Source organism: Diabrotica virgifera, chromosome 6 (genome assembly GCF_917563875.1).
Source record: "Diabrotica virgifera virgifera chromosome 6, PGI_DIABVI_V3a".
NCBI lineage: Eukaryota > Metazoa > Arthropoda > Insecta > Coleoptera > Chrysomelidae > Diabrotica > Diabrotica virgifera.
The window spans coordinates 11006643-11019114 of record NC_065448.1 but is presented as its reverse complement, the minus strand read 5'-3'; the positions used below and the strand labels follow the sequence as shown (position 1 = coordinate 11019114).

Here is a 12472-nt window from a genome sequence, read left to right as displayed (position 1 = left end):
TAACAGATAATGGGAAAACGGGCATGGCAATGAGTAATAAACTGAAGAAGACTACTAACCTGTACTACTTATTAAATAATAAAATTTTTGGGAAATCAGAAATAGATAACAGAACTAAACTCAGAGTAGCTATATAACAGCATAGTTAATCCGATTATTTCATTCATAGGAGATTCTGACCAATAGAAAGATACAGACATGCAAATTAAGGTGATAATTTTTGATATAATCTCCCGTCGTTAAGCATATTACGTCAGATGCCCTTCGTTGCTATGAAAAAATACATTCAGTGACATTAATGACAAATGTTTTAAAAATTATAAAAGTGATGACTAGACTTAGGCAAATATGCAAATTGCATATTTTGCATATTATGCATAAAATATGCAAAAATGTCAAAATTTGCATATTTCTATAACAGTGTGCATAAAGTGCATATAACTTGAAATTTTATGTGTGTAAATATTCATCAAGTAAATCAAGAGCTTGGAAATCCGAATATTTAATTTTATTTCAATATCTCTAGATATTTATTGCAGTTTTGTTCTTGAATAAGGGTTCCAAAAGCTGCTAGTTTATACCTCTAGGTAAAAACTTTTATTGGGATGGTCAGTTGTAGAAATCAATTAATTATGTTGTAAAATTGGAACCGGTAACACCTGTCTTTGCAATAATATTGTGAATTGCAATTTGAAACTATTGAAAATAAACACTGCATCAAACTTTAATAAAACCTACATCTACGGGATAAAGTTTATTGCTCAATCTGTGGTAAAACTAGAAGTACTACATAATTGTGTGTTATATTATTTTATACGAGAATATTTTCTAATATGTGCTGACACAAGGCAAGTTCGCAATAAATCGATATACATATTTCTTATTTTCTCAGGCATTTTTTTAATTTCTTGTGATGAAAAAATAGGATCTAAAAAATTTAAATCATTCAATAATGTACTGAAAAGTCGCTTAACATTATTTTCTCGTACAATAACCTTTAGTTGTGTGCTTAGATTTAGGCTCGTAGTATTTTTCCTTAGATAAATAAACAAAAACCAAGAATCTCCTGTACATATTTGGGGGACCTGCCTGCTTTCACAGTCATATTATCTTGATATTTTCAAGGTCCTTTCTGAAGTACTTAGTTCAAGTAGGTACTAGGTGGGACACTCTTAGTTAGGACACTCTTAATGTGAAAGCAAAGATTACCGTAAATTTGAAAAATACCCCAGTAACATCGGTTGATGTAGAAAGAAGTTTTTTCATTTAAAAAATATATTGTAATATGTACCTACTCAGAAGCCATAAATTTTTGTTAAAAAAATTTAAACAGCATTTAATCATTAATTCAGTGTTGGCACAATTCGAAGTAATATCATTTATTTATTAAAATACTTAAATAGTTAAATACCTAAGCTTAGTTTGCAAAATAAATCAAAAGTATTAATTAATATAAATTACGAAGATATTTTAAATATGTTTTTAAATAAAATGGATAATATTTTCTGAGTTGTTTAAATATACATAATTATATCTTTTTTATTTTTATGTGCATATTTTCTAGATGAACATGCATATTTTTGTATAAAATACTGCATATTTATGCGCATATTTCATATGTTTTTATTTGCATATTTGCCTAAGTCTACTTTCAACCGTCAAATACATATTTATAACAACTGTGTGTTTAATTTCACTAATTGGTACTTACATATATAAATTACAATAAAATTTTGGTTTTGAACAGTTTTATTCATGAAATAATCGCAACAAATTGCACTCGAACTCTAAAATTAATATAGAATTTTTGCCTTCGTGACACTTTGACATAATGTTGTTTTGAAGTTATTTCCTTGTGGCATTTTTATAATTACGTATTTCTTATGGGAAATAAGCCACAATTTTACTAAAAAATGAATGTATTAACGTTTCGAAGCCCAAATCGGGTTTCGTTGTCAAAATACAAAATACTATTAAAATAAAACAAACATGTTGTTGCTAAGTAAAAAAATTCTTCTAATAATTTATTTAATCTGACTCATTTATATTGGAAATTCAGACGTATATTATACATTTTAAAGTAGAAGACTTTAAAATGATATCGCCAATATTTATGAGTTGCGTTCCTGGGACGACTTTACTAAAAGATAGTTCATTCGATTACATGAAATCAATCCCAACTGAAGAATATCCGTCGCAAAAAAAATCATAGCATGTGATCTGTCTTTAAAAAGACAACCAAATGCAACGATGACAGTAAAATTCTCGCGTTAGAGATTCCATAGTAAATCACGAGGGAAAACCAGGAAAAACAGAAAACCAGAATAGTATCACGAGGTTTTTTCCTGGTTTTCCCTCGTGATTTACTATGGAATCTCTAACGCGAGAATTTTACTGTCATCGTTGCATTTGGTTGTCTTTTTAAAGACAGATCACATGCTATGATTTTTTTTGCGACGGATATTCTTGAGTTGGGATTGATTTCATGTAATAGAATGAACTATCTTTTAGTAAAGTCGTCCCAGGAACGCAACTCATAAATATTGGCGATATCATTTTAAAGTCTTCTACTTTAAAATGTATAATATACGTCTGAATTGCCAATATAAATGAGTCAGATTAAATAAATTATTAGAAGAATTTTTTTACTTAGCAACAACATGTTTGTTTTATTTTAATAGTATTTTGTATTTTTTCAACGAAACCCGATTTGGGCTTCACCGATTGATTATACACAGATTATACAACATATCACAGACGCTCGAAACAAATGACTGTGAATGAAAAGCCCGATAATAAAAACCACCGAGATAAAATATATGAGAAGAATAGCTGTATGTAGTTACGAAATTTGAAAGATTAAGAAATGAAGATATAAGGAGAGAGCTGAAGCAAGAACCGATAATGAGAAAGATCGAAAACAAACAATTGAACTATGTATTTTGGGCATATAGAGTGAATGGAGCAAAAGAGACTAACAAAGCAGGTACATGCAGCCAAAATGGGAAACAAAAGAAGAAAGGGAAGACCGAGGAAGACATGGATGGACCAAATCCATGACAGGTGAAAAGAGAGATATGGAGAACAAAACACAGTTGACAAAACAAGTTATGCAGATAGGAGAAACAAGAAAAAACTTAATATAGAAATTGAAGAAACAAAGACAGAACAAGTTCAAACTTTTACATACTCAGGAGTAATAATAGAAGAAACAAGATCTCTAGAAGCAGAAATCAATAATAGAGTAGCGAAAACGCTACAACTGTATCATACAATGGACAAACAATTTATATGCAGAAAAAAATATTAAGGAATACAAAAATGTAAGTGTTCCAAGCAGTTTATAGACCTGTTCGGACATTTGGCAGCGAATCTTTGGCAGTAGCGGAATGGAAAAAGAGTAAGACAGGCTATAGAGATGAGGTTTTTAAAAAGAGTTGAAGGTATTACCAAAACGGAGAGAATAAGGAGCACAGACAAGAAGTAGTGGACAAATTCACATACTTAGGTACTCTGACCACCAAGCAGAACGTCATGACAGAAGAAATAATCAAGTGAAGGATAATCCTAGCAAACAAATGCTGTTTTGGACTGAGCAGACATATGAGAAGAAAAAACAAAAAAGCCATACACAAAACCCTTATAAAACCAATGTTGACAAATGGACCATATCCAAGGCAGATGAAAACCTTCTGCTTATATTTAAAGGAAATATCCTGAGATGAAAATTCAGTGGCGTCTGTGAAAATGGTCTTTGGAAGAGGAGGTACAACTACGAGGTATACCACAGATACAAACATATATTTGGCGGTAAAGTCGTAGTACATATCTCTTATAAAAATAGGCACACTAAGATAGGCAGAACATCTAGCAAGACCACAGCAGGACAATCCGCCTACAAGAATTCCTTTTGTCACAACCTGTGAGAAGTAAAAATAGGGGTAGGCCAAAACTCAGATGAAAGGATGGTGTAGATGAGGATGGTAGAAAAATAGACGCAACAAACTGGAAATAGTTGCCAATGGCTAGAATCGACTGGCGTAATAGACTTGGGAAGGTCGATGCTCTTTTACAGGGCTGTAGCACCATTTATGATGATCAAAGAACACAGATATAAGGAACGAATTGAAAATACAATTCACATTGGAGTTTATAGAGCAGAGACAACCGAGTTATTGGGCACATTTACACCGGATGAACAATACCATACCAGTGAAAAGAGTGTGGAAAGCACAAATATTGGAAAACAAAACAAAAGGGGGGCGATCAATACCAACATGGGATAAAATAATGGGATGGAATGGGAAATATATTGGAAAAAAGAGAAGTCATATGGATAAACGCAAATATGTTGACACGAAACTACAAGGAATGGCAGGAATTTTTTAAGAAGTAAAGAAGACACCATTAGGTGGTCGACAAGTTTTTGATTGTCTATTCTATTATAATAATTTGTTTACCTGCTGATACTGCATTGATACTGTACAATTTTTTAACTATGGTTAACCCATGAGTAAACCCATCTGATAACCATAAAATTAGTAAAACATCAATCAAACCAACTGACTACTGATCCCCTCGTGCCTTCCAATCCTTCCCCATTTCCCCACATTATCTCCCAAACACACAACTATAAAAACTCACTTACCCTATCACATAGGTATCAGCTTGTCTATGCGAAAACAAATGAGGGAGTATATCAATTACAAAATCTGAAAAATAACTTCAGAATAATTTAGAAATATGGACAGAAGGACTTATTGAAAATGGAATAAAGATTAATATCAACTAAACAAAAATTTTCGCACATAGGAGAAACAAGAGAGCAACTTAATATAGAAATTGGAACCAAAATAGAACAAGTTAAAACTATTATATACTTATGCTAGGGGAGCCCAAGCGGGGATGTTTGCAGTTACCCGATCACGTCAGATTATCATATGGGGAGAAACGTGGTACCTTGCAGATATACCTCTATCATATATTGGCTGTTAAGACAGGGGAGTTCGTTCAAGGAGTCCGAAAAAAAATTATATCCTTACAAATACTCGAAATTGTCAGATTAAGATAAGGTAAGTTAAGTACATGCAAAAGAGTGTATATTTAAAAAATCTGACGATTTGAGCGGGGCGCACGTAAATGGGCGAGTCAAAAAGTTTCACAAATAAAAGCGAATATTTCGAGAAATGAACGTCAGATCAAAAAACTAAAAGCTACGTGTTCAATATTTTTCAAAAATCTATCGAAAGATACCAAACATGACCCCTCACGCACTGAGAAGGGTGGGGGGTAAATTTAAAATTTTAAATACAAATCCCGCGATATTTCCCAAAATAAACATCAGATCGAAAAACTGCAAAATACACTTATTCAATATTTTTGGAAAATCTATCGAATATGGTACTAAACACGAGCCCTACGAAGGTGGGGTGTGGGTCACTTTAAAATCTTAAATAGGAGCACCCATTTTTTATTACAGATTTGAATTCTTAGCGTAAAAATAAGCAAATTTTATTCGAAACATTTTTTCGAATTATGGATAGATGGCGCTATAATCGGAAAAAACGATTGTTGGAAAGGGAAAATTAAATTAAAAAATGGAAAGCGCCCAATAAAATGAAAAATTTTACTTAACTTAAAACTAAAGAAAGAATCTAAATTAAAATTAAAATTAAACTAAAAAATTTAAAAGATGAAGTTAGTTTTCAATCCTAATAGCAAAGTTGATAATATTGAAAACATTAAAAATATTACTAAAAGATTTTTAAATTGAAAACTTATTGGTACATTTCCCTGGTGACACCTCCAAGGCTTCTACAATTTGCAAACCAAATGGATGCTGCAGTGAAGACAAAGGGAAGGAATTCTACACTATGCAATTCACATCGCCCGTCTGCAGCTCGGTAAAGTTTCAACGGAAAATGCATCTGGTTACTCTACGGAGTAATACGACTATAAAATAAAAATGTATACCATTTTTATTCAGTTGCAATGCGAAGGAAAAACAATCTTACTTTTCAATTAGAATACGGAGCGCAGTCCAGTCCTCTGAATAGCGATTTTCGGCTCTTATTGGAGCCTCATCGGAAAGAACGTAGGTTCCAATACGTTTAAAGAATAAGGCTCCAATAAGAGCCGAAAATCGCGATAGAGGACTGGACTGCGCTCCGTATTCTAATTGAAAAGTAAGATTGTTTTGCCTTCGCATTGCAACTGAATAAAAATGGTATACATTTTTATTTTATAGTCGTATTGCTCCGTAGAGTAACCAGATGCATTTTCCGTTGGAACTTTACCGAGCTGCAGACGGGGGGATGTGAATTGCATAGTGTAGAATTCCTTCCCTTTGTCTTCACTGCAGCATCCATTTGGCTTGCAAATTGTAGAAGCCTTGGAGGTGTCACCAGGGAAATGTACCAATAAGTTTTCAATTTAAAGATCTTTTAGTAATATTTTTAATATTTTCAATATTATTAATTTTGCTATTAGAATTGAAAACTAACTTCATCTTTCAATTTCCAGATGACGCTAGTCACCTAATACCTTCACTTTGGTTGCAATGGGTGGGAGAAACTCTCGACGCTAGTCAATTAGGGTATGGAGAACAGTGCCTACGTTCTTTCCGATGAGGATCCAATAAGAGCCGAAAATCGCGATTCAGAGGACTGGACTGCGCTCCGTATTCTAATTGAAAAGTAAGATTGTTTTGCCTTCGCATTGCAACTGAATAAAAATGGTATACATTTTTATTTTAAAAAATTTAACTAAAGAAAGAATTGATTTACAGAGAAGAAATATGACAGAATACAAAAATGAAAGTTTGAATGAAAATGAAATGAAAGGAAAGATGATTTTTATCGGATTACAGAAAAGGGCCTCTACTATGTGCTTATACGTATTTCGGCTTTCACTTAGCCTCATCGGAGCACCGTTGAAGAGACAACTAGTCCTGTAAAGATTGTTATCACAGTGTACGACGAGTCGTGGATGTAATTATAGATCCCTTTGTCGACTAATACACCACTCTGTTCTGCTTTGTATTTTATATCTTAAAAAGAGCAGAGGATAACAATTCGAATTTTAGTTCCTGCGTCTTTTGACTAACAAAAATAAAAATTTTTAAAGCAGTTTATACACCTAATCTGACTTTTAGCAGAGAATCTTGGGTACTAGCGGAACGAAAAAAAAAAACAAGATTCATGCTATAGAGCTGAATTTGTTAAGAAGAGTTAAAGGTGTTACCAAAATAGATAGAATGAGGAACACAGATACAAGAAAAGAACTGAAAATAAAATCCACATTGTAGTTTATAGAACAGACACAGCTGAGTTGGTGATGTTATTTACACCGATGAAAGTTACCATACCAGCGAGAAGAAGGTGGGAAGTAAAAACGTTGAAAAACAAGAAAGAGGAAGGCCAAGACACTACATGGAATGAAATAATCGGAAAGATATTGAAGAAACGAAAAGTGAGACGGACAGACGCAAAGATGTTAACACGAAATCGGAAAGGAATAGAAGAAATTGGATAAGAAGTAAAATAAACCTTACACCATTAATACCATTATGGTAGATATGGTTTTGATTGAATATATAATAATCAGTTTACCTACTGCCAAAGAATTGATACTGTACAAATTTCTAACTACGGTTAGTTTAAGAGAGAGCAAGACTATTTACTGGTCTATTTTCTGACTAAACTATATAACAATAACCCTTCGTGTGGTTATTATATAGAAAACAATAAAAATAATAGCACAAAACCCATTTGATAACCATAAAATTAGTAAAACATCAATCAAGCCAACTGCCTACCGATCCCCTCATGCCTTCCTATCCTTTCCCCATTTCCTCACATTAACCCCCAAACACACAACTATAAAAACTCACTTACCCTATCGCCTAGGTACCAGCTCGTCTATGCGAAAACAAATGAGGGTTTATCGACCTTTCTGATGACGGACAATGCAATTTTCACGGTGATCGGCGAGTGAAAACAGTGGAAAATGCCGCAAGTGTGGTTTTCCGAAGACGAGACGCGATTGAGCGGGTCCCTCCGGTCGGAAAAACTGTAGGAAAACACAGTTGTCGGATGCTCCGTAGCGGCGTACGCAGAGTGGGGGTAAGATAGGTGTGGCTGGAGGATTGTAAAAAAGTGGAAAGAAGACACTTGTGCATACGAGGTTGGAAAAGATTAAAGATGTTTTCAAGTTCGAGTGTATTTTTATACCATCGCTTGACTTCTTTTCAAACTTACTGTGTAAGGTTAAATGGTATGTTTGCCGAGAAATTCGAAGGGAAAATTTTATCCCTGTTTAAAGCGATCACTTTAGATGAATACGATTTAACAGCAAGGTAGAGTATTAATTTGTCGGTGATATATAAAAGACTGATAATACAGGGAAAGATAAGAGGCGGAAGGAGTATAGGAAGAAGGAGAGTGTCATGGTTGAAAAATTTGAGGGACTGGTGTAGAACTCTTTAGAGCAGCGATAGATAGAGTAAAAATAGTGATGATGATATCCAACCTCCAATTGGGAGCCGGCACTTAAAGAAGAATATATAATTTTGTATAGTATAGTACATAGTCCTTTGTGTCAAGCATTGTTACGCTTCTAAGGAGAGAGTCTCAGCCTCAGGAGAGTCTTCTAATGGTGGCGTCGGATTTGTGGCAAATAAAAACACAGAAAGAATATGCTTACAAATAAAAGCATAAGTGATAGAGTTGTATATCTTATCGATAAAGTAAACAAAACAATTACAGGTTCCTGCACCTATCAGTACCCACACAAACGAAGAAGTTGAATGGTTCTACGATGACGTTAACACTGCGATAGAAGTTACCACCAAATATACTATACAGATGGAAGATATAAACACGAAAATAGGACACAAGTAGGATGATTTGGAGTTTGTAGTTGGACCTAACGGATATGACGATAGACACGAAAGAGGTCAAACGCTTATATATTGTCTCCTGCAACGCAGGCGATATGTAATGAACACTTATTATAAAATACCCCAAGGAAAGCGGACTTGGTAATCACCAAATGGTTTACGAAACTGTATTAAATCAATTTTCAACCGGAAGTGATCATGGCATGGTTAGAACGAGGATAGTCTTAAACGTAAAGAAGTAAGAAGAAATATGGTAACAAAGACTAAAAATCATTACTAACACAAAGAAAAAATAAAGAAGACAGACAAGTGTCAAGATAAGTACCTATACAAGGTAAACTGAAAAGACAAAACATAATGCAAAAAAGAAATGAAAGATAAGCAAAATAGTTATTTTCCTAATAAGTGCAGAAAGTCATACTTTTCCGCACGCGACTGCAGTTTGCCGAACGACGCGAAGCGGGAGTTCGGCAAGCAGTCAAGTACGGAAAAGAGACTTTCTGCAAGCGTTAGGAACAATATTTTTTCTACGAGTCTTTAAAAAATGACCAAATCTTAATCAATTAATTTAATTAATATGAAAATACATACACAAGTTAATTCTTTGACAAGGTTGTCAAAACCAAACTTTCAGCATAATTGGTTAGCATGACGACGCTCTTGGTTTCCATGACGACGATTCAAAACCATTGTTATTGTCTACTGATTTGACTTTCGAACATTATGTCAAAATTATTTTATTTCATCGAATTCTCGCGTTAATTTCATTAAAACATGAACACAATAAGATATATTTGAAATAAATTAGTAAATAATATCTAAATATTAGTTTATTGCATGTATTATAATTACTTTAAGGCCATATTAACTAACATATCTAAATTAACACGCGTGCGGAAAAGTAAAACGCGTGCGGAAAAGTAAAACGCGTGCGGAAAAGTAACACGCGTGCGGAAAAGTAAAACTTTCTAAACTAAAACGCGTGCGCGAAAGTAGACATTTTTGCACGCTCGTAGAAAAAAGAATTTGCAGCGTTAAGAAATTTATACAGAATTCTTTCAATAGCTGTTGGGAGAGACATAATATGGAACTTTAAAACTAAAGAAACGACTAGTACTATACAACAAAATAAAAACCTATAAGTTCTAAAATTAAAGTTAAAGACAGGAAGCAGGAATATTTATAAGTTAAAAATAAAACAAGCTGAAAATGCCAGCATTATCATAACGAAAACTTTGTTTATTTACGTATTTTAATTCATAATATGGAAAATTTGCTATTATGAAAAGTTGTTCAGAATTAAAAATTATGTTTTAAGGTGCAATTATATCATTCTAATTTAAATGTTGTGAATTATAAAGGTACTTTACTCTTGATCAAAATTCACATTGTCTATATACCTCGTATAAAATTAATAAAATTTGATATATGATGGTTACATCATAAATCTTAGAACATGAAGAGCTTTTTATGAAGAATAACTTTTCTTTGTCAAATTAAAAATAAAATAGTTAGAAATGAAAATATTGGTATCCATAATTTGAGAAAAATCTTCAAATATTTTTTCCATTAGAAGGATGTAATTGCACATATATGACCATAATTTTTTATTCCAAACGATATTTCATATATTCGGTTCGCTAAACTCAGACACAACTGGCTAGTGATTTTAGTCAGTAATTTTACCAATTCGACAAAAAATAATTACTAAATAGTTAATAATTACTAAATAATTAGTAATTTCGGCCAAATTGGCAAAAAAATATCTACTAAAATCACTAGCCAGTTGTGTCTGAGTTTAGGGAACCGACTATAATAACAATTTTCATTTCATAACAAATGGAATAGTCCATTTATAATTAGGTAGTCCCATTAAAGGGGAGGCCGTATACTCGTAGAAACCTTTGTAAAGTTATTAGTAAATTATTGCTTTCAAAATATACTCAAATTGTGTTTTTAAACATCTTATTTATTTTATATAATAATTAAATTCACTATCAAAAATGTCATTGATATTTTATTAATAATTAATTTAAAATTGTTAAAGTTTGACATTCACGAAATGTCAAATTCAAATGTAAATAACCTATGCTTTACTTAACAAATTCAGATTAAAAAAACTAGCCTAGTTCACGGTTCTTAGACATTACTACGGTAGCCTAAATCGACTAACCAATGAACATTAAGGGTGAGATTACGTCACGAGAGTTTACTGTCATTTGAATCGTAATATGATTTTTTTCGAATCCTGAGGAAACCAAGTATTTTAGAAAAATTTAAACGCAGGATGCAAGATTACATTATTACCGAGGGCGGAAAGCCCCTTAGAATAAACAAGCAGATTCTATTGAATGAAATATTTGAAATTAAACATCACACTTCTCTTTTATTTTCAGCCCTGTAACTTATTAAAATAAACATTATAGAAGTTTTCAGGGACTTTCAGCCCTCGGTAATAATGTAGTCTTTCATTCTGAGTTTAAATTTTTCAAAAATATTTATTACAGTAGGAAAAATGAAAGAATACCCATGAACGAACATATAAAACACGCTGTATTTTCCTGTCACCGTGTCACACAAAAAATTGGCCAGCTCAAGTACAAGTAATAATTATTGTTACATGTACTTGCACTGGACAATTTTCTTTGTGACACGGTGACAGGAAAGTACAGCGTGTTTTATATGTTCGTTCATGGGTATTCTTTCATTTTTCCGACTGTAGTTTTCTCAGTATTCGAAAAAAATGAATACAATTAAAACACATTGGGAATTTTGACATGCGTCAAGGTTTTGCATTAACTCAATGTAAAATTCTGAACTGTTGAATTCCAGCTTCCCTAATAATTATTTTACATCAAAAGACATTAGAAACTATTTGAAGAGGATTGAAATCTGTATTGGAAATAACTGTTAAAATTGGTCTACGTAATTAAACATATTCCAAAATTTTGTAAAAATGTAATACATTTTAGTTTTCAGCCCAAACTTAGGCCACACACAATGCAATAATCTTCACATTTTTGAACTGTCAATATTTTTATTTTATCATCTATTGTTTAAAAACAATACAGTTGATAAGATACACTCAGTTGCGGAGAAAGGATTAATAATAAAGATTTTTTTATTCAGTCAATGGTGTGAGCACTGTCAGTTAAATAGTAACGTGTGGCCTTACTTTTACACGCATACCTATTGTGGCAAATGTATCATATTTTTCAAAATTTTGGAATGCATTTAAATCGTAGAACAATTTTAACTTTTGATTTGAATACAGATTTTAATTCTCTACAAGTATTATCTCATGACTTTTGATGTAGAATAATTAGGGAAGCAGGAATTCAACAATTCAGAATTTTACATCGAGTTTCCTATGGCCCTTTTTACGATTCACCACCCGGTATAAGATAAAATGTGTACTATTTGTCTTATTATTTCATAATAACACAAATAATACACATATATACACAATAACACACATTCAATGATCGAAAATAATTTAAAAATATGGGAATGTAAACTCTTGTGACGTAAGGTCAAAAATATAAGTCTCCCCACCACCGTCGGACAAGACAA

General features: G+C 32.6%; 1 protein-coding gene across 2 annotated transcripts in view; it reads right to left on the bottom strand.

Annotated features, from left to right (window-relative positions):
• LOC114331966 (putative thiamine transporter SLC35F3) overlaps positions 1–8055 on the bottom strand; it is a 222876-nt gene extending 214821 nt beyond the window's left edge. For both annotated transcript variants that reach the window (XM_050653295.1, XM_050653296.1), the window contains exon 1: positions 7896–8055. The gene's annotated coding sequence lies outside the window, so the exon portion shown is untranslated. The remainder of the gene's footprint in view (positions 1–7895) is intronic.
• Between the last annotated feature and the right edge of the window lie 4417 nt (positions 8056–12472).